The 24036-nt window shown below is 43.5% G+C and overlaps 1 long non-coding RNA gene across 1 annotated transcript; it reads right to left on the reverse strand.

The window, feature by feature from the left end:
- Window positions 1-12082: 12082 nt before the first annotated feature.
- On the reverse strand, window positions 12083-15165 carry LOC140002708 (uncharacterized). The gene is made up of 3 exons (XR_011809967.1): window positions 14542-15165; window positions 14296-14445; window positions 12083-13216 (listed from the first exon to the last, which is right to left on the reverse strand). It is a non-coding gene; the product is annotated as an uncharacterized lncRNA (long non-coding RNA).
- Between the last annotated feature and the right edge of the window lie 8871 nt (window positions 15166-24036).

Genomic DNA, 24036 nt, shown 5'->3' on the forward strand with positions numbered 1-24036 from the left:
CAGTGCTTTAATTAATACCACAGACATGTTGTGCTGTTGAGGGGAATTTGCAATTACATTTTCATTTCCAACCAAACGCAGCCTGACACAAATTGGGAGCAAAAGGAACTAATCATCTGGAAGCCGGGATATGCATCATTCGCCATTTTCTAAGAAAATGACAAAAATATAAAACCCCAGCAGTCTGAGAACGTGAGCGCTGAGGTAAAGGCCTGATCAAACAAACGCGCACAACTATGATTTGTCCTTTTAACTCAGCAAAAGTCTGCAAACTGCCATGGTAGCAAATGAGGAGAAGGAGCTGGTATTTACAGAAGTTGCAGCTGAAGATTCAGATAAACCATTCGGGTCGATGCTCCCTTCCTGCAGGTTAAAGCTGCGGTCACATCGCCTATTTCAAACCCTTTTGATTTCTACCAGTCACCCCAGATCCCACCTATTCTGCACGTTTTCCAATCAATGAATTCGCTACATGATTTCTGGGGCAGAAGAGCAGGCCTGGTGAAGAGGAGCATGCCTGGTGCCATCATTCAATCAAATCAAAAGCGTCCAGGAGAAGCCCGGGGTGTGGTACTCACAGGGAATGTTTGCGAGCGGCCAAGTTCAGCAGAAGAGAATAGGCAGGACTGGAAGACCAGGGGAACGAGATGCATCTGTTGTTGCAGGCAGCCCCAGCAAAATGTTACAGCTTCACTAGCCTGGGGCATGATTCCCCCCTTCCCTTTTCACAGCCAAGTACAATATTAGCTTGCCTTTTCTTTTTTTTTTTTTATTATTATTATTATTATTTTTATTTCTTTTTGCCATCGTCAGGCTGAGGCCGGCTGAGAATATTTTGTGTCTAGACTAATAAATGTTTGTGCAGATTTTGCAAGAGCGGCTTATGGGAACAGAATCCACTTTTTGTTTTCTGCTGGAGGAAAAAAAATAAAATAAAAATAAAGGAGGAGCATTAAAAGCAACCAAGCACCCCCGTGCATTTGTTTGAAATTGCATATTACGGTGCTGCTATTTTATGTGCAATCAATACATAATTTGGAAGAAAAAAATGCTTTTAAAATTCAGAGCTATCCCTGAGCAGCTAAGGTTCTCTTGGAAACTGAAGGAGGAGTCTGAAATTATTGTTCTTTTGTTTGCCTCCCCCAGTGGGAAAGGCAGCACACAAGTAGAAACCACTGTGCTTTGAGGCGGCATGAATCATTAAGAATAAAGATTCCTCCCCCCCCCTCCCCCTCCAATTAAACATGAGATATTAAAACTGAATCTAGGACAAAGGTAAACTAAACAGACGCCTTCCTTCCCAGGCAGTCAGTGGGTTAAATCAAATATCAAAGGGGCAACATCAACCTTATAACTTCCTCTGCCGAAATTAAAAAAAAAAATAAAGGTAACTTCTATTTTGCCTGCCCCGACCCCAATCGCATCGCCCGAATGGGTGCAAACTGCTGGGATATGTGAGGGCCCAAGCCTACATTTTCCCTTTTTCGTATTTGTTGGAGGAGGGCGGGGTATCTCCAGATGAAATGGCTGACCGAGCTTTTTATTTCCTCGCTTTGGGTGGAAATGACTGAATCTTTCCAGGCAGCGGAGCAGTGCTCGACCGGCTCCCTCGGCCTCCCCGCGTGGGAAGAGCTCTGCCGGGAGCAGCCCGCGTAACCCTCAGATGCCAGCCCCATCAGGATTAGGTCCAGCAATGGGATGTTGGCTCCTCTAAGTGAGGACGCATCCTCTCGAAACACATACACAGAGATTTAAATGAGATATTCCCAAGAACACCTGCCTATTCTTTCAGCACGTGTGCAAAGAGTAAATTCATTTTACTTCATTCCTCTTTTTCTCAACTCTCCCCTCCTTCCTCCGGAAGGAAACAGCCAAGCAATATTAGCAGGGCCTTCCTTTTCCCCTGGTGGAGTCCAAGAACGCGAGAATTGAGAAAAGCGACTTGTCAGGAATCAAGTTTAAGAAGAGTGTTTGTGGACTGCGAGGTAAAATACCAGAAGCTGTAATCAGAAACACAACTTTTAACTAAAAAAAGCTTCTTTCCATTGTAAATTATTCCAGTTAGTGAAATAACAAATTAGTTCTCTGCTCAGCCACAGCCTCCTCCACCAAATTTAAGTAAAACCTGCAAAGAAGTTGAAGTTGTAAAACATTTGTCAGATGCAAGGGGCAGCGTTGCGTGGGTTAGCATCACGCTCAGATGCCCACAGTACCAACAGGTGCTTTCTTTCCAGAGGCACTGGCTCCTCCACGAGTTCCCCGCACGAAGAACTGAAGAAGCTGCAGGCAGGGTGAGCCTTCCTCAGTCCTCATCCTCACAGCGAGGAGTACTGGGGACGGGGAGCTGTGTTTCAGCTTGCTAAGAAGCAGAAACCCCCCGAGTTTTCAGACGGGCTCCGCTCAGCTCCCCTTGTGACTGCTGCTCGGGACACGACCCTGCCTTGCTCAGCACCCTCGACTCCAGCAGGTGCTGCTGCTGGCAGCTGCCCTATGTATACAAAAAAAGAAGAAACCAACACAGTATTTTCCTGCTTTTAAGTATATCCCAAAGATTTACTAGGCATTGTGACGTTCTGCAGAAGCCCACAGCTGTAACTAAGGTTTGTGGGGTGTAGAGGGGCTGGGGGCTAAACAAGGCCAAGAAGAGCCACATCTCCTCCCCGTTTGTCTCCCCTGTACTCTTTTTAGGACATCCAACATTCCCAGATCTTGTTTTGTCCCAGTGACCAAACAGGAGCCTGGCACTCATGCACTACGCCTTAAAACCTCTACAAACCGTGCGCCTAAGTCACAGCACTCATTATAAGCCGGCAGTTCTTTCTGGTCTCACAAACTATATGTGGCTTGAGAGATGCTCTCCAGATTCAGGGCGCTGAACACCTGCAGCCTTTGCCATAACCATGACAAAGTTCAGGAGCTCCCTGCTGGCTCCAAGGCTGGCTCCAGCAGCGGCTTCAAGCTGTGGGTCAAGAAGGCCAAGACACCCAACGAGAACCTGCAACACCAAGTGGCTTTCTGGAACGGCTCCAAACACAACTGGAAGCCTGTTGGTTTTTTTGGAAGTGAGCTCTTGTGGACCTGTTAGGTGCAAGCAGAAGTCAAACTCTCAAAGCATGTTTGCATCATTAAGCTCTCCATGATCTATCTCCAAGGTCTTCTAAGAGCTAGTAGCAACGTGGTCAGAGTTCTTGCCTGTTTTTCCCTTCACGTTCTTCCACGTCAGCAGCCCTGTGCTCCCTTTGGGCTGACTTCCAGAGCTGGGTAGAAAGGATCCCCTGGAAGCAGAGATGCTGCTTTATGCAACACCTTGCAGCTCACTGCACTCTGAAGGGTACACGAAAAGAGGTGAGTGGTCCTGGTGTGGTTCCTTCCAGCTCTCAGAAAGGCAAGAGAACTGGAAATGAACCATCAGCCAAAGGGAGGCACGGCGCAGCCTTACGAAATGCCATCTGGCTGCTACAGGATAAGGAAAGGAGGCATTTTTGGTGGCTCCCATCTCCACAGAAAAAGAAACAACTATTTATGCAGCAGAGTGGTTGGAGTATTTCAGGAGGCCCTGAGCTACCCCAAAAAACAACAACGAAACCACAAACCAAACCGAAACCAAACCAAACTAACATGATGGACTGCAATAAAAGATGAACATCAGAATTAATACTACCCATGACAATAAAGATGTTGAAAACTTGAGTCATCACATCCCTTGTGTAGACTGCAGGAGGAAGCACCTTTAGTGCCTGATGTGACAGTGTCAGAAAGTTAATTAATAACACCACAAAACTGGATTCCTGTGAGCACACACTCGGCAAAGGTGATACAACCGACAGCCGGACTTGAACACTGATACTGGTACCTGACTGGGAAACAGCGAGGAAACAAAGGGAGGAGGGGAAACCGTGCTATCCTGAAAATTGCAGCACTTGTTTACAAGTCACCGGCAACTCCGAGGCAAACCATCTCGGGCATTTATGGATCAGTGACCTCACGTCTCTGGCACAGGACGGAGAGGGAATACCGACCGTGAGTTCACAGAAGGGAACAGCGCGTCCAGGCCCTCCTGCACTCCGCCAAATGTGGTCAGAATGTCCCCTCCCCTCATCACCCCAAAACTTATCACGTAGGACTTCTATTAAACAGACCCCAAAGAGCTCGTTCTGTCAATTTTGCAACAGGCTCAGCATTTCTCAAAATTAGAGAGGCTAACTTCATAATATACAAAAATACTGCATCTGGCACAGGGGAATTCTCAGCTAGACTTCAGCCTTGAGACAAAGTGAAACTGACCATAGAAATAGAGATTGGCCAGAGCTCAGCCACAAGAGAGTATGCCTCCGTTATATTTATTATGTGCAAACAGAACTAGAAAAACAGTTTACACTGACTTGCTGCTTTAGAAGTTAGTTCCATAAAGATGGAAGAAATTCTCAACTCAAACTTGAAGAAAGCATCAGACTTCAAAACCAGTCGTAGATCTTTGAAGTAAGACTGTTATGAATTCAGAAGTCACATCCAAACAAAAAGATCATTTATATTAATGGTAACTAGATTAAAAAAAATTTAATCCTGTCCCTCAGGCTTTGTAAGTGACTGGGGAAAAAACAGCGCAAGGATAGTAATAAGCCTAAGTGAAACACCACAAACTGCTAAGGGAAGCAAAAGACCCAAGGAAACAGCCTTTTTGGTACATTAGGAACAAAAGGAATCCTAACAACAGCACAAAGTCCATCACTTGACAGAAATTCTTCAGCGTAGAGAAATTTACAAAAGGCAGAACCGTTCAAAAGCCAGCTCTAACAGGCTCCAGGGACGCATGGACACGCAGCGATAAACATCGGTTTTCCTAGTAATAACCAGCAGAGATAAATGACGACAATTACGGCTAGCAAACGGAGCGCTGGATGCAGCTGAAGCAGGCACAGGTCATCGAGGGCTTGGCAAGAGAAGAGAGAGCCCAGGAGAGCCACAAGAAGCATTCAAGGAGTAGGAAAGCCTCACAAAGAGAATGCGTGCCCTACCTCCAAGTGTTATGTCTCAAACTTGTCTTTGTTAAACAAGCACAGTGCACAGGTGCTTTACGGAAATGCAAAGGGCTTTTTGGCTGAGGAAAGCTAGTAGGACTGCCAGCCTGAAGTTAGCAGTCACCTCGTTTAGAAAAAATGGCACCTCCTTCTAACGAGCTCCGGAGAACCCAATTAACAGCGTAACTGGAAGAGGCTGCCTTGCTGGCAATGTTTCAAGACGGTAACAAATGGGTTTTCTACATAATGTCTGCTTGTTCGGGGAGGTTTGGACTTACAGCCTATGGCATTTAGGTCCTGGGGTTTGCCTCATACAGGTTGTTCTCCACAGCTGGACCAGGTTCCTCAGAGCACCCACCAGCTCCTCGTGCGTGAAACCCCTCTGAGCAAACACCAACACAGCACAGGCTGCTGCTTAACACCAGCAGCGCAGCTTTCCAAACTCCCCTCTCCTTTCCCCCTCCAGCGGGCTGCTCGTGTTCACCTCAGGCCTTCCACAACAAAGCCCCCTTTGCACGGATCGCCGTGCACTTTGACAGCCCCAAGGCGCTCTCTGGGGCGCCTGTCCCGGCTGGGACCGCCACCTCAGCCTTGACTCACCCTTCAACGAAGCCAAACTCCTCCGTCAAGCCTGACAGGGAGCCCCAGCACCTACCGGGCAGCGCTGACAGCCGCAGCCTCTCCGCTCCCTCAGCGCCCCGCCGCCGCCTCCATTAGGTGCCTCGCCCCGCCGGCTGCCGATCTCCAGCGCCGCGCAGCACCTGGGGGTCAGCCAGGCGTCAGGGCGGCCCCCGGTACCGCAAAAGCCCCCGGCACCGCAAAACCCCCCGGCAGGGCTGGGGACATGGCCCCGCTCCCCTCCCACCGCCACACCGAGCGCGTGTGTGTATATATAGAGGGGGGGGGAGCCCGGTCTCGGCTGGCTCCGTCCCGTTTCAAGGCACGGAAAGCGAAGTTGCTCGCCCTGCCCGTGTGCCCCCCATACCCCCGGCTCTGTCACAGCCCAACCGCGCCCCGTTCCCCCCTCACAGAGCCGGGGAAGGGGTGCTCGCAGCCGCCCCTCTCCTCAGGGCCGGCCGGGGGAGCGCCTCGCCTTCTCCCCGGGGGTCTCCCATGGCCGCCTGGGGTCGCCTCCCGCAGCCGCCTCTCCCCCCTCTCCTCTCAGCCCCGCCGCCTGCCTCCTCCGCCGCCGCCGCCGTTTTGTGTCTCCGGGAGTCGTCCGCTGCCGGCGGGGCGGGCGCTGAGCCGTCGCCGAGTCCCAGCTCCGCCGGCCGCCCGGGCCCTCGCCTCGCAGCCCGCGGCACCCACTCGCATCCTCCTGGCGCCTCGCAGCTTCCCCCCCCGTCCCCGGGAGGGTTTGAGAGCCGGGCAGGGCCAGGCAGCGGCGGGCCGCGGTGCCTCAGCCTCCCCCGGCAGGGAGCGGGGCGGAGCCACTCCGCCCGGCAGGCGGCGGCCGGCCCGGCCCGGCTCGGCTCGCCTCGGCTCAGGGCATAAAGGCGCTGAGGGCGCCCGGCTCCCCGACCTCGGCTTCTTCTCCAGCCCCGAGTTCCCCTCAGGTGCCCGGTGCTGAGGGAGGAATGCCCTCTGGGGCTGGCTGGGACACCCCCAAAACCTTTGGAGAAAAAACAAACAAACAGCGAACAAACAAAAAACCTACCCCCAACCCCCTTTTTTTCCACCTCCAAGTTGAATAAAGAGGAGCTCTTCCTTCAGTACGTGTCCAGATATCTTAGTCTACGCTTCGCTTTAACTCCCACTACGTACTTCTCTTCAATACCGCTGCTTTTAGCAATGTTTTTACCTCAGACGCTAAAAGTTGATCTTTTCCCCAAGTCAGAAAAAACAGAATGGGGCTTCTGGGAACCCTTAGCTGTGACAGCTGTTCATGTCCAACCGAGATTTACACCTTTATATATATTTAACTGTGAAGGTCTTCTTCTCTCCAGACTAATAACGGGGAGAAGTTTGCCCAAAACTTTGAAGAGCAAAAGTTTTGATGCCAGGAACGCTCCTGCTTCCTCGTTGCCTGTCATTCCCTTTTAAGTATGAAATTTTCCAGTTGCAATGCAATGAGCTGACTGTGGTTCCAGAGGTAAAGATGCATTTAGGATACCAGGTTTTCAACATCGTCTTGAAGTGGATAAGAAGAAACACATTTTTGCCTCAGTGATATTTTTTTTTCCTCTCCTTTGCCTGCAGATGCAATGAAAGCTTCCTGTTGTCCGCTCAACACAGGCATCTTCTTCACGGTAGCTTTTTAAATACAGTGCTAACAACACAGCTCTTTGTTCCCTTCTGTACATCTACTGAAACGCAGATTAGGTGCCAGGCGTAGGTCAGTCTTGGAAAAAGCTGCCACCCCTAACACACTGACGGAAACGTCGGCATTGAGTTGCACCTGGCTCACGATTTGCCAGTGTTTGCCTAGAAAGCTCCATGGTTTATATAGCATAGATAGATCCTGAAACAATTGAGAAAAGTTAGACTTGGAGCACTGTGTCCAGCAGTTCTGGGCTCCCCAGTACAAAAAAGACAGGGGTCTCCTGGAAAGAGTCCAGCGGAGGGCAACAAAGACGATAATGGGGCCTGGAGCATCTCCCCTGTGAGGAAAGGCTGAGAGACCCGGGGCTGTTCAGCCTGGAGAAAAGACTGAGAGGGGATCTCCTCAATGTGTATAAATATCTGAGATGTGGTGGACAGAGGGATTTGGCCAACCTCTTTTCAGTGGTTTGTGGGGACAGGACAAGGGGCAATGGCCACAAAATGGAGCCCAGGAAGCTCCGCACCAACATGTGAAAGAACTTCTTCACGGTGAGGGTGACGGAGCACTGGGACAGGCAGCCCAGGGAGGTTGTGGAGTCTCCTTCTCTGGAGATATTCAAGGCCCATCTGGATGCCTACCTGGGCAACCTGCTCTAAGGAACCTGCTTTGGCAGGGGAGTTGGACCCGATGATCTCTGCAGGTCCCTTCCAACCCCTACAATTCTAACAAAAAGGACTGGTTCATATTCATACTGGTGCCACAGTGGTGGAAGACGCTTATTAGACTGGCCTAGAAACCTGAAGTAATGTGCTCAGGAGTGCTAGCTAGTATCCCAAAAACTCAGCCCTGTAGAATGCAGTCACGGGAGAAAGATGACAATGCACTTACAACAGATTAGGAAAAAAGCTAGGAAGCAGAAATGGATATTTTTATGGTGTACTCTTTTGAGCACCTCAGAAGTTCTTGTCACCTGTCTTGTCTGTGATTCCTCAACTTCATGTTCATTATATAAAGGATTTCTCAAAAAGTCATTTTAGAGAACAAGAAAAGCAAACCATATACACAATCCCATTAAAAATGTCAAGCATAGATAAAAAACATCATACGATGGGTGAGCAATGTCTGACGGGTAGGGCTCAGAGGGTTATGGTAAATGGGGCTACATCAGGCTGGTGGCTGGTCACCAGTGGGGTCCCCCAGGGCTCCGTTTTAGGGCCAGTTCTTTTCAATGCTTTTATAAACAATTTGGATGTAGGACTAGAAGGTGTTTTGAGCAAATTTGCTGATGACACTAAACTTGAAGTTGTTGACTGTTGAGGGTGGAAAGGCCTTGCAGAGAGATCTGGACAGATTGGAGAGCTGGGCGATCACCAACCGCATGAAGTTTTACAAGAGCAAGTGCCGGGTCCTGCACCGGGGACGGGGCAACCCTGGTTATATGTACAGACTGGGCGATGAGATGCTGGAGAGCAGCTCTGCAGAGACGGATCTAGGGGGGTCGTGGTTGACAGCAAGTTGAGTATGAGCCAGCAGTGTGCCCTGGCAGCCAGGAGGGCCAACCATACCCTGGGGTGCATCAAGCACAGCACTGCTAATCGGTTGAGGGAGGTGATTGTCCTGCACTGCTCCGCGCTGTGCGGCCTCACCTCGAGCACTGTGTGCAGTTCTGGGCACCACAGTACAAAAAGAACATTAAACTGTTGGAGAGTGTCCAGAGAAGAGCTACGAAGATGGTGAAGGGCCTTGAGGGGAAGACATATGAGGAGTGGCTGAGGGCACTGGGCCCGTGCGGCCTGGAAAGGAGCAGGCTGAGGGGAGACCTCATCGCGGTCTACAGCTTCCTCATGAAAGAATCATAGAAACACAAGGTTGGAAAGGACCCACAAGATCATCTAGTCCAACCATCCTTCTATTACCATTACTACCTATTACTAAAATAGCAGTAAGCACAAATGAAAGCTTAAGAACACTTTCTATTACTATAAAAATAAATAATTTGTAATACATGGTTAGTAATATTTAGCAAACAGTGTGCTACCACCATCACAACGGCCTATTACCCCTTCTAGCTTCAGAGGCATCCTTATACATCCAAAATAGAGAGGAGGATATAAACTATATGGATCTCTCTCAGCAGTGGTTTCACAACAATTAGAAGGAAGAAACAGTTGCTGAGAAGCCACAACAAGCTCAAGTTAATTTCTGGACTTTGAATAATTACTCCTTAAGTTCTCTCTCTCTCCATACAGTAGAGCACGCTCCTGACTAACTTGTACAGTGCACTCTGAATAGGAGAGATTTGTTTGCCTAAGCTAAAGGAAGAAATAGAAAACCAAGAAAGCTACTTAACTTTTAACACTTAAATTAAATGTTAAGTTACAAAAGTTCACAGGCCATGAGATAACATAAATAAATCCCTTCTCGAGCTAAAAGATCTCATTTTTTTTTTCAGGAGCGGCCTCCCTGAATCTAAATAATCCTCTCACAGGCAGAACAGAGTGTCCGTTCTAACTCTTTATCAGATGTGGAAGAAGAGATCGAGATGACCAGTGCCTAAAAAAAAGAGGCACTCTCTTTTCAAGGCAGACTGATCGGCACAACAAATTTCATCTGTTCTCAAGCACAAGCAACTCTAAGATAAATGGGTTCAAGGATCTTCAATGTGAAGAGTGAATATCCAAGCGTATACTGGGAACACCTGACTTGGACCATGGACGCCTCACACAGATTTCTGAGGAGTTCGGACAACTCCGAAATCATCTTTTACAGGAAGAGACCAGAGAATTTGACTCAGTGTAAAACTGGCACAGGCAGAAATCTCCCCAATTACAGATGCTCAAGCGCATTAGTTAAAAAGAGATTAGAGTGTGACTAGAGAGAAGTCTCAAACTCTTGTTATATACTTAAATTTCTCTCCAAGGATGGAACAACTGCTATCACCGTGCATGACTGGCTGTAGAGGGAGAGAGCGAGTGAAAGACTTAGAAAAGCACCTTCCCTTCGTAGTCCTCCCGCTCCCAAAATGGTTCCCAAGGAAAACTACTGACAGACTAAGGTTAACTGCTTTGAAAGGGTTGTGTGGGTGGACCCATTGTCTTCAAGTTCAAGCTTTTTCCTGCAGAAACTGCCAACAGTTATGCCAAATATAACAATTGTTTTGCAAGGTGGATAAACGTCTTCCAGACTGAAAGGGAGAAGTCGTACTGTTGTTGTCTGTGCACAGACAGCTAAGCAGTGAAGAGCAATGCTAAACAACCACGATACCCCAGAACACACAAATACTGCGTAACAGTGACAGAAAGTGCTAGCATTCAAAACAAAAATTACCTCCACCAAATCGGTTTTGTCGTAGTCTTCTCTCTGGTTGTAAATACACTGATTAATGACGCCATATACTTTTTCCAGGTGATAAATGTCAAATCCCTTCGTTATCTCAGTGACAAAGCATAACAATTTCTGAAGACAACAATGGAGCAAAACAACAACTTTGAATACGCTCTATATGTTTTCGGAGGTTGAACAGTAACAATACAAGTGAGAGCCTACTTTTTCTTACGCTATTAAATAAAATGTGACACTTCAGAGAACAGATTAAATATCCCATGAGATTTCAGCAGGGAAAATGAGTTAATTTTTCATATTTCAGAGAAAGGAAAGGCTGAAATTTCGGACAATCTTTTACTACTAACCAATCTATCACATCAGTGGTTGTAATTGCAAGTCGACTGCTCCCAAAGCAGCAGGGAATGACACGATCCTCTTTGTAGGACAGCTGCTGCCACAGCAAAGCCACTGTTGCATTTCATTAGAGAAGCATTGCAGCAGCGCGGGGCACTGTAAAAAGGCTGCAGATCTTGTAGATACAGCTGTGCCAGCTGGAAAAGGAAGCACCCTTAGGTGATTACCTTTACCCACGTGTGCCATGCCTACAACTCTGCTGGCAGAACAGATTGCTCAAACGCCCAGAGCAAAGGTGGATTAGTTTGCTCAATCCTACCTTTAAATTCAGGGGTGGGTAAATAGCAAAGCGACTGCTTGTAGCAATCACCTCTCTCTCACACAGTCATTTCTATTACCAAAGATGCAGAGATGATAATCTCTGGCACAGCAACAGTGACAAGCTAGTGGCAGCACCTTCTTCCACTGCCACAGCTGTCCATTACCTGTGTGAGCCTGCAAGCATGTAGCTTTAGGGAGCAGCCATACCAAATGGAAATACTACTGCCCCCTGGAAATAATGCTGCTTATCATATTATCAGCAAACTCTGCCTCCTTCATGTATATATATATTTATATATATATATATATATATACACACACACACACAATATAAGAAATTCTAATACTGCACTTTCAAGGAATTTCAGAAAAGTAGTCACTTCTCCATGGCTAGCTAGTTTACATCAACCTGCTAACTTCAGGTTTAATATCATCACCGCAAGAAATAAAGATCCTTTTCAGGTTCTTAATACATCAAAGCATGAAAAAAAATCCCCAAATAAAAGCCCTCAAACCCATCATAAGAATTATGAATCATTAAAATGATATCCATAATAGTACTAGCAGGTTGTCAGTGTGGTATTTTAAAATTCAGCAAGGCCTTTTGTCTTAAAAATTAGGCAAAGAATCTGTCTCCTAAACTACAGATGACCAGAAGCAAATGGTAGCCTACAGAAATCTCCATGAGGTGTGGAAACTAAACAGTCACAGTGCATTAAAGGCTGAATTATTTCACTATCTGTATGTCCTTCCAATTAATGGTTTTAATTGGCATTGGTTAACAATGGGCTTAATTTGCAATTTTACATGACGCAGGAATATGTCCTATTTGAGCATTAAAAAAAAGCTGAAATTAGACATACTTTGAGCTCATAGCGATCCACAATAACTATGTAGTCTGTCTCCGTAGGGACTTGTACAGTGTTCTCATCACTTATCTGTTGTTGGTCTTCTTCCCAAGAACGTTCAGGAGTCACCGCTTGAAATGCCCAGGAATCTGGAAGGACACAGATTTCTTCAGTCAGGTTTTCTGTTTATCTAGAATACAGTCTCAGTGAAGTATCCTGTACCTGCCAAACAGTCTCTTTCTACAAATACAGAGACAGAATTGTTATCGTCTTCACTGAGAAATACTTGGCTTCTCCCTTCTTTCCAGCTAAAGTCACTGCTCCACAAAAATTAGAAACTAAGACAAAAAAAGCAAACAAAAATACCCACAAACAAACCAAAAGCACTAATGAAAAGCTTAATAGTGGAAAAAAATAGTCATGTTGCCAATTCAGGTTAGGGAACACATCTTAGAGTACAACATTAGGGCTTAAGTCTCCTATTCCACATGTTACTCTGGATCCACGCATCTTGAAGTGCAGCTTTTTCACCTAAGCTGCTCGTTATTGGAAAGCACCTCGTACAATAAAAGAATGTCAGTGACTGCTGGCTTTCAGTTAGGTACCATTAGAAAAAAAACAGACTTCAGAATCAAAAAAACAGCACCTACAGAAACATGCGGGCTTGGCTTGCACAATTAGAGGAGCAACATCATTACGGAATAAACTGTGTGATGACTTTTGAGAGCTGTAACAGAAAAAATAGAGTGAAATTGAAGGCTAAAGCTAATAAATAGTGCAATCCTCCTCAGCAAGAATAAGGTGCTAAAGGATCCGTTGGACTTCTCCCTTACCATTTGAACTTGGATTTTCATTAGTTATAGTTCCCCATCTTGGTGGGGAATATTCACAAAGCTTAGCACTTTCCTTTTCAGTGTTAAGTTTTACTTGACATATGTCAGAAACATGTTTGTCCACAAACTCTTCTTCATCACTATCGTTTTGGTCATCTGTTGGTACTCTGTTCTCTGTATCGAATTGAGAACTCCTTCTTCGCTTTGCTGCAGCATGCGCACAGTTGTTCCTTCTGCACTTTCTTTCTGACGCACCTACAAAGAGACAGCATAAAAAAGTAATCCAAAACATAACCAAAAGAATTCTTTCTTCAAAATCCATTATCTTCATCTTACTTGACTGACAAGGAAAACAAAGGAACTGAGCTACCACTGCCTACATATGCTGAGAAAAGAGTTGAAAGTTAATGGGGTCAGTTTGCTATTAAGATTAAAAACAAGCAAACAAACCACACACACTGCTATGGAATTTCATTCACTAAACAGTCACTTTCAGGATTTTACATGCTGAGGATTCTTACTTTGGATTGGCAGTATTAATACAACGTGAGGTTATTTGATAAAGTCACTGTCTTACTGCATGAACTAATACAGATGAACATCATAAAAGCCTCTGGAAATAAGCTCTCCTTCGAGTCTGGTATCAAGCTGAAGACTTCAAAAGCTGAATACATGTTTGGAAGAGATTAATTAATGAGACAATTTTAAGGGAATATTCAAAGGAGAAAAAACGTGAAGACTTATACCTCGTATGCTTCCTGATTCGGTAAACCTTTTGTGAAAAAACAAACTTTGTGGTTTTGCCCAACATTCGTAGTATTCATATAGTATTGCAAAAGGATATGGGTGGAGTCCATGGCAAAATTCCCACTCTCACTAGTTAGACTTCCCTCCTTCAACTGGAAATCACAGTATGAGGTAGCTAAGATTTTAGCATTTGGGGAAGGGAGGGGTGGAGTGGGGGTAAAAATACCATTTTGCATAATTAAAAACTAGTTAAGTATTCAGAAACTGCCATCCACAACATTTTTTACCTCAAGAATTAGCAATTTAGGGGCGACTAAATGGCAATTGGGCCGTCAAAGTTTTTGTTTGTTTGTTTTGTTTTATTTTGTTTTTTGTTTTTTGTTTTTTATATTGTAAACCAACTTTCTTTGAACTTTAATTCATAACTATATTGAATGGATGACCTCTGGATTTCTCTCTCACATTTTGAAGTAAATTTGAAAACAAAATACCTCTGGCATAAAGAGCCAGGCATCAGAGACACTTGTTGCGCCTCAAGGACAGAGAAGGTATGAATGACAAGAGCAGCTGAATAAAATGCAACTTACCATTAGAAATGGGTGTACTGGCATCTACAGGTGCCGCTGTCATCGCCTCATTTTCATTACTCTCTTCATCTGGTTTGTCGTCTTCAGTAGCAGGGTTCTGCTGTGGTGACTTGGAGTTGTCACATGGAGCACATGCTGGAGAGGTGCGACCTTGCAATAAAGAATAGATACCAAAGATCTTCGTTGTGCATTTTCAGTTACAAATGCAGAGACAAGTCTTAAAATCCTTAGCGTTAAAGCACGTACCTCTTTTCTCACGAGATTCTTTAATTTGTTCACAAAGTCGTCCAAACTCTGTACCATTTTGTTCCTCACCATTGAATATGCAGTGTCTTGCAAAACATAGGCTCTGTGACAATCTGAAATTTTACAGACTTTAACTGAATGTTGTCTACCAACCAATGAAACTGTTTTGATCACAGAAAAAAATTGCTTTCTTCATAGGTTGGTTCCGAAAGGTTATCTCAGTGAATATTTTCAGCATATCAACATAGAAGTTAATTAAAACAAAAGCACTAGTTCCTTGGGAACATTTATATCACAATTCCATGCCCAAGTAGCAAAATGATAAAATATTTACAATGTGGTAAGAGATGTTCTCTGTGGATGTCCAAAATCATCGAATCCATCCAAAGTCTATTGTCCGCACACAGCATTTATCCATCTATACGTTTGACAGATTTTTTAAACTAGGGCTAAAAAGCACATCCTCACTTGTAGATCTTTGATCTGGGTAGTACTCTAAGGCATTGTTACAGATTAGATCGATGTCCTTCAGATAGTCTCCTGCAGCGGGGTACTGGCACGAGTCAATTTGAGTCAGACCTGTTGAAAGATCCATCGGCTCTTTAATCCTTGTGGCATAGTCAGGTACCTGCAGATCAAATACAAGCATTCAGAGGTTTTCTTAACCTTGCACACTGTCTACCAAAATTACTCTGAAAACTTTAAATAAACGACTTCCTAAAAACCCTGAACATTTGCGATGCATCAGAAGATGCTGAAATTAACCAGTTTGCTTCTCAAAAATGGAAGGGCTCTTTCAACTGGCATTAGAGCTGCTAGGAGAGGACAACAAGAAGTAGGGAGGTCAGAAGCACGTGCACGGTACAGAAGAAACACTGAGGGTGGGAGATTCATTTCACTTTGCTTCAGAAAATCACAACAGTGAAAGCTGAGTAAGCCATCCAACATTCTTTTTGCTGTCGACATTGAGGAAAAGGTGCATGAATTGCACCTGTGAAGTACCTATTGCAGGCATCTACTTTAGAATGAGATAACTGGGCCCAGAGGTGCTGATTTCTTCCCTCAGACCATAAGAGGAGCCTAATGACTAGTTCAGATGAAGACATACGTATCTGTCTAGATTTTTCACAGCTCAAGAACCTAGGAGAAAAGGGGAAGAAAAGCCAGTGGATGCCCACGTGAAGAGGCCTTTGCTGATCCGCAGGTATAGTCAAGTTACACCTGTCTTTGAAATATACGCCCCTAGTTTAGGCTTATCTAATCAATTAAGGAGAAAAAGGGATCTAAGCAGCCAATTGGAGGAAAAAGAAAACACACTGCACTTATGGTTGATTCCTCTTGAGGAGTTCCAGATGAAACAGAGAACAGGATCTCAAAACTTATTTTTACAAACTGCTGCTCCTATTCCTGTTCCCACAGGAACTGACAATCCAATAAAGGGCTTTAGACTTCATTAAAGTAGTCCTGTAAGTACTGTTTGTAATTATAAGGAAAGATCTCTGTGCTTTTCAGTGCTGTGACATGCCTACATATCAAAGCCTTTTCACGAACAGACTGTGTTGGCATTTGGACTGGCTTCTTAGAATGAAACCAGGGCTTTCAGCGAATAATCCGATAAGAGACATCTGAGAGTCAGCAGAAGTAAAAGCACTGCCTCTGCTTCTTGCAAAATCCTAATAGTGCAGCCCTAAAAACAAAGTTGAACCTTCCCCAAAACGCTGAGAAATACGAACGCTGAGAAGTTACAGACACACACAGATCAGCACTAGTTTACCTTCTGTGGGTCAACAGGCTTTGCAAATTCCCTGAAAAGTCTGTCAGTGGCAAGTCTGTGAGTAACGTCCCTCAAGAAAATTCTAAGTTCACGCAAGGTATCCTCCTCTTCCTCCTCCAGCATCCCTACTTCTTCCTCTTGTGGCTTCTGAGGCTCAGCTGGTGGTGCTACAGGCAGGACTTCCAATGTCCGATCAACTTCAATTAACCAGGAAAAATTAGCCAATTTACAGTACTCAAATACAAGCATATGACAAAATTACTGACAGAAAATGACCACCAAAGCAAATCCCAAAGAGCTAGTAACTTCGATAGGAAAGTTTTAGATGTACTTCTTATATCCTCCTCACCTGTTTTCTTTACAGGAGGCTTAGCCACTTGATTTAGAATTAGGTCCTCAAAAAAAGCTGCTCTCTCTGCCCTACCAGGCAACTCAATATTGCACACTTCTCCAAATTCCTTATTAAATAATTTTTGGATCTAAAGCAGAAGGAGGAAAGACATTTCAGATTTAAGGCCACAAAAACTCATCTTCTATTCCAAAAAGATGAGTACCTTTTAAAATGAATAATAACCTGAAGAACACAAACTGAAAAAAGTTATCTTCCTGGCCTTAAATGGCTACATTTTCACAGGCTGGCATGGCAAATTCAAATATCACCTTTAAGAATCACCTGTAGAATTAAATCTTGGTGAAGGGATTGTACGCTACACTGATAAAGTAATGGCTTTCACCACATCCAACATCGCTTCCTTTGTATTTACTGGCCCTGCTGCATCCTTTACTTAGAACCTTTATGGCTATAGAGGGAAGAGAAAGGCTTCAGCAGACAAGTGAGGGCTTTTTGCTGAGTTTTTATTTCTCTACCAAAAGGTGTCTGAAGTAGCTAGTACCTCTACATCTTCCTCCATTTTCAATTTCTAGTATTAAAAGGTAGGTAAGGAATTTCACTACTTATTTTAGAAGGAATTTAGAACCTGTACAAAAACTTCTGTGGGAACTCAAGCACTTTCAAAGCAGTTGATAATAAACACATCTAGGTAAGACCTGTTCTCTTCCCCCAGTAACTGAGACAAAATAATCGGAATGAGAACAGCGTGTTCCTCTTTTGGGCACCTTCCCTTAATGTAAACTCTCAGAAGTCAATGAAGTTCTGCATGTACTTTTACTACAGTTTATTTAGGAATACAACTAGAATTCCATTCCAAAGTTACTTGAGCAGAAATTGGAACTCAGCTTTCCAGCTTGGAAAGCTTTGGCCTATATGAAGAAAGAAACTGATTTTTTTATTTTTTTTTTATCAAAGTGTTTCAATTCTCTACTAAATTGCATTATTAGCAGTTTACCCAACATAGCATGGAATGGCAGACTGTCAGAAGAAATCTCTTCAGTAAAAACATCTTCTTGTCATTTCAAGCACTGCATATTCTTGACTGAACCACTTTGTAGCCACCAGAATTATTGTATTAATTTATTATTTGCATGCATGAGAAGGGGGTGAAAGTCACTTGCTTGACTCAGAAAAAACCTTAAGCAGATGCTTTCACAGTATTCTTTTTCTCTAAGCAAATTTTAAGTGATTTGTTAGGGTGCCTGAGTAATAACAGTAGGCATTTAAGAAAGCGCAGCATTTTGATGCTGAAAGCATTCATAAATTACAAGACACTGAAGAAATAGTAAGAAAAGTATTGACAAATACCTCTTCTGGGAGATCTGAGTGACGTACATCAGACGTAGCAAGCAGCAAAACTGGCGAAAATGCTGGAAGAGTTAGAGTTAGAAAAGTAAGTTTCAAGGCAGGTCCAACGTTGTCCCACCATAAATGGATATCTGGGACATAAATTATGCTTGGTGCTGTCTTCTGAGCATTTCGGATCAGCTAGTGAAAAGGAAAGCTTGGGTAAGAAAACTAAACCACGTAGAATAACCTGTTAATACATAGCTACATAGCCACCTGACTGCCCCATGAAAGGAAACTATGTGAACAGAGTGGCAAGCATCCTTTCACATAAGGAATTTCTCTGTGCACCCTTTCAGATTACCAGTATTCGAAGAACTCTAGTCAGAAGATGGGAAGGATATATTCAGGCAGTGGCTAGACACCGTAGCTATATGGCCACAGCCACAATCATCGCATAACAAAGAAAGGAAATGTCCCTCTTATGGGACACATCAGTATTCAGTCGTGTAACATGTCTGTCCTTACTTGTATGGCTCTCAAATGTTCCCACTAAAGGTAAAAATATTTAAAGGTAGTGATGCCAAACAATAAAATGGATTTCCTGCCTAAAAGTAAAAACACCAGATCTGTTTATTTTTTCTAGTTAAAACCACATCAGCGTGCAAATGAAGTGTTTAGTGAATGTTAATGCTTTTATTGCACATACTGCAACGGCACAAGTTGTGTATGTCCGCGTGAAAACAAAATAAACAGAAGCCCCAAACCTTGGTTGCCTTACTAATACAATTTAGAAGAAGGCTACAAAAAGTAGCCGACATGCAGTCTGATACAGAGCCATCTACTGCGAGCACACAGTCTTCGGAGGCAATGAGAACTACTTTCTGGATCCCAGGGAGATGAGCAGCATTTCTTTCCACAAAGAGATGTTTATTAGCAACACCGCCCAGCTTCCTGAGCTGCTAGCAACATCATCACTGTAAAATTGGGTATGGAAAATGTGGACATGTACAACATCCAGATTGTTTGTGGTTTTGTCTAAAAGAAAAGGGGATTTTCAGACAGAAGCAAACATCCCAGCACATTAAAACAACGCCACCTCCATTACCAATGAATTTTGCTCACCTTACTTGCAACTCGATTGATCCTTTACATACAGTCAGTGAATCCAATGAGAATAAAAAGAAAAAAGGTACCTGTCTGCAGATCTCTTCTGGCGGTGCAACGTTTGTAAGCAGAACAGAAAGGTCCAGGGTGTGAACGGGAAACTTCTCCAAAGCGTGCAACACCACGGGTGCCACATAAGAAACCTGGCCGTACCCTTCTTTTCCTACTATTAGCAGACGGGGCCGGCGTGATGTTGGTTCACAGAAAGCACTCCTAGAACAAGAGTTAAGAAAACAAGTTTATAAATGAGGTGCTGAATAGACACACACAGATGTTCCAAGTAATTTTCCTATAGACTTACTTTTCCATCCCCAAATAATCCAAATGGTAGCGGTACATTAAATACATGTAAGATTTCCAGTTAAGTTATTCAGTCATTCCAATTGTTTCATCTTCTTCCCTTGTGTTGCCTATTCTTTACTGAACCAAGACTGCAAATTAATATCCCTGCAATCTTGCTTTACTACTAGGAAATAAATTTGTGAGGAGCATTTGTTTCCCCACTACAATCAGGCTGTACCTTTGCTGGCTTAAATCAAAGATGCTAGAGACTTCGCCTTGCTCTAGAGGACAGAAAATCTTCTGGACAGCACAGCAATAGAAACTGAGAAAAATAACTGATCCAGCTGTGACAACATGATCTAACTTTCCAACAGTGGGCTTGCATGACTTCCATACTAAAATACCACAAGATTAACACAACTTGGTGGCTTAACAAATAAAGACACCATTCAGATTTTTCTCAAGGTGTTTTAACAAGCCATTTCTCAGTTTTCTTTCTGCTACATAATTCACCATTGGTTTAAGAATCCTGGAAAACAGAAGGGCAAAAGGTGGCAACACAAACCCATAAAGTTGGGGTATTTTTAGCTAAAAGGACAGACAGGACATTTATGTGGTCTTGAGTCTTTCAAAGAATGCCATGGATTAAGTCAACGTGTTCTGGTAGTCTACGGATCACTTTGGCTTAGGAAGAGAAGCCTGGGCTTTTCAATTTGGTCATTCAGAGCAACTTCATTACCACTTTAGTCCCTTCACCCTTTCTCCTTGTGAATACCAAGCACCCCTTCAACACACAAACTTGATGTTACCCCTTCGTCTACCACCCCTCGCACTTTTAACAGCTGGAACTGTTTACAAAGACTCAGCAGTCCTGAGAATCTAAACATAACAGGGATCTATCTTTCTTTACCTGCTGAAACAGAGGCGTTTTTTTCTCTGGTCCGTCAGGCATTCCCTCTTTTAATTCATCTCCAGAAACCAAGGATGCATCGTCATCACTGTCGAACGTATCATCTTGTAAAATAGGATTTAAATGGTCTGAAAGACAAAAGAGGTTTGTTAACTTTCCTGAATAGCCTTTGTCTCGTTCTCTTACATGAATACAGCTTCTAAATCAGTGCCAAAACCCTTTCTTCATTTGAGAGCACACACTGAAAGCTATTTCCTAGAGTTCATCCCACCACAGATCTAAGGAGATGGCACAAGGCCCTACAAAGCTGTACTAAGTCCCACTGATGTGTACGTATAAGGTACGCTACTCTTGGTGATTTTTTTCTCCCCCTTAGAATAAAGGAGATTACAAACAATTTCCGCAGTTGCTAAATAGCTAAAAAACAAACAAACAAACAAACAAACAAAAACAACAACAACAAAAAAAAAACAAACAAAAAAACAAGACCATTTCTTTCTGGAGGAGGTTCCCACAATGAAAGCACGGGGATTAAGGATGTGATGGCCACAGAATTCCATTCATCTAGTAAATATCAGTGCTAATTGATCTCACGTGCACATGTATAGTACGATCTACAAACATTTAAATTAGGAGACTGGTTAAAAATGATGATAGCTAAAACAATATTTAGCTTAGACCAGTTATACTTGTATCCTGGTCCCGACATTCTTCAGAAAGGAATTAGAAACATTGACCTAGAAATGCTTCCCCTCCAAATATCTGAGTTTTGATTTTTTAAAGAAAAATAGGTGCCTTATACTTCAAACCTCAAGTCAACCTCTACAAATGCTAATTATCTTAGCTGCCGTCAGAAGCAGGATGCTTCAGTAGAGAACGCATCGTCCTTTACTGTGTATTGAGTCATTCAGGGCTTCCATTTGGCATTTCAGTTTCGAATCCAGAATAAAACCTATGCGTTATCTTCCAGACATGCCCAAAAGAAAGACATGCACATGCAAATAATAAAATTCTACCATCATTATGTCTGAAAGGTTTAAGTTGACTGCACAAACCACAAGTTTTTGCTTTAGCAGAATTATAAAGAAGTGGATGCTGTGGTTATACCTTGCTGTCGGTCCTCCTTTAGTGCAAGCTGTGCATGCGGGAAGATCTTCTGCACAACTTGTAAAATATTCGCTCCTGATCTTTTAAAAAGTGGCTTGAAAATGGGTGATAGTGCTTGTCAGGGTGAAGCCACGATCCTGTTTGATGCCGGAACAACCTTCTTCAGAGCCATGAAAAAGTCCTTTGCTTTTATTTTAATAGAATTAACGTCTAGTAGCAACTTCTCCCTACTTGCATAAATCTGAGGATAGCATCGATGTAGAGAGCACAGCGCAGCTTCAGTACATAAAGATTTGATATCTGCACCACAGTATCCTAACAAACAAAAATCAAACGTTACATAAGTCAAGGCCCAGGTTTACAACATGCAACATTTAAACAATTTGTAATGCCAAAACCAAACAGGTTAACAGGGAATTCAAAGTGCTACCGCTCTGCAGGGAAGTTTCATGTTGCTCACTGCCTGATACCCTGCGCTTATGCAGCTGAAGCAGACTCCTCATCAAAAACTATACTCTTGAGGAAGATGCCCCAGAACCATTTAACGTTTTCAGACAACAGAAAGAACGACAACAAAGAGTAAATAGATGAAAGCATCTAACTCTGATTGCTATGAAGGCGTGCCAGCTGCCTTGTTGACTAGTTGTGCAGCAAGGCACAAGAGCTTGGGTACTGCCTGGTACAAGCTAAGGTTCTTTACAACTTGCTCACAAGCAAGAATCCATTTTGGTTTCAGTCTTACCAATGCATTTCTCAGCTAGTTCATCAAGCAACATGTCCGGTGGCTTAGGGGTCCAGTCACGAGTACGAATCTTGAAAATTTCTTTTCTAGCCTGGAAGCAAAATCATTGCGTTTTAGCTTGTCCCAAGTTTTCCTTAAAAATACCAACAAGAAACAAACAAACCAAAAAGCAAACAAACAAACAAACAAACAAACAAGCAGTCCTCCCTGAAAACCCCTCATCTATTAATACACTTTTCTTACTTGCTCAACTTTCAAGTATTTTACAGTTATTTAATATACACTCTGCATTTTCAACCAGGAAATTGAATATTTCTTATTTGTTATACTGAACTTTTTCTAGGAACCTACAATGAAAGAAAAGGCATTTATAGCTTCAATAACAAGTTTCCAAACTACGGGACCTAATGACCCAGAGGAAAATACTGTAATGAAAAATTTATCCAGAAACATTTCTTTGTTGTCCAAAAAACTTCTCTAAAACTTAGCAAGCTTTCATTGTGACAGTCTCATTACTTCATCACATTTGCTTTTCAGTCAGTAAATGCACAGAAAGCACTTCTGGCACAATGCTTCAAATTGCTACAATTACTATAAAGAAGAAAATAATTATGACTCAAACTACTACCACTGATCCGGGGCACAATCAAATGCAAACACGTCCCCTATTCATTCAGAAGTGAAGGATTGAGACCAAAAACACAACTTCATGATGAAAACGCCCAAGTGGACTAAATAATTAAGCAAACAGGTACAACTTTGCAGTGTCTCCACATATCACTCTTTTGTTCAAGTTGTCAATTATTTTTTTTTCCTATAAAGTTGGACTTTGCCATGGTAGCACTAACATTCAATTTAAGTTCTCACCTCTTTATTTGGCAAGTTGAAGAGGAACTCTCTGCCAAAGCGTCCTGGTCTTCGTAAAGCAGGATCTATAGAATCCAGTCTGTTGGTAGCTCCGATTACCACGATCTCCCCTCTGTTATCTGTGCCATCCATAAGCGTCAGAAGAGTTGAAACAAGGGAACTAATAGAAAAATATAGTTTTTATTTACTGGTTCAGTAAATTTTATTACATTCCACGTGACTTTCTTGATGCCGGAACAACCTTCTTCCTAGTAGTCATTCAAAAGTGGGAAAAAAATAGTCTACCAAGTCGGGGTTTTTTTTGGTTTGATAATAAATCTGCAGACTGGTAAGTCATCAAGCACTTCAAGACTGTTTGATATAATCTCTACAGGAGGAACAGCCAGTGTTGGAAATGAAAAAAAGCAGCCCGTTTCTTCAGAGTCTTAAGCCTATGCTACTAGGAAAAAAAAACAAAACAAAACAAGAGGAGAGGAGAACAACAGCGGGAAATTTACCTATTCTCCAGGTGTTCAATTGCAAAGCCTCCTCTGGAGGATCAACAGCTGTGAATTCAGCGTGCTTAGGAGAAATCAGATCTACGTCTGAACCACAACTATTTCAGCAGTATCACTACCATGTTACTCTGAAGAAGCAGTCAGCACCCTTTCTATGTTAGGAAATAGCTGAACAGAGTCTGTTATTCACGTGAAGTAGTCAGGCAGGTTTCTTTAGGAAGGCTGGGTTTCACTAGAACATTACTAGCCTGTAAGCCTCATGGCATCACCTTCCATCTTGACTGCTAAACCTCCTTGTCCCCTACTATCTTCTTTGCCAAGGTACAGCTGTCCACATTTACTTTTCCTACTTGGCTGGACTGAATTTAAGAAGGGATCTTGCATCTAAGAAAGGGAACAAAAGTTTCTGCCCAGCAGCGTCTGGCTCAGGGAGGAGTGGGAAAGCTCTGTGCAGCCCCCAAGGTCCGTGCA

Source organism: Anas platyrhynchos, chromosome 5 (genome assembly GCF_047663525.1).
Source record: "Anas platyrhynchos isolate ZD024472 breed Pekin duck chromosome 5, IASCAAS_PekinDuck_T2T, whole genome shotgun sequence".
NCBI classification, from domain to species: domain Eukaryota; kingdom Metazoa; phylum Chordata; class Aves; order Anseriformes; family Anatidae; genus Anas; species Anas platyrhynchos.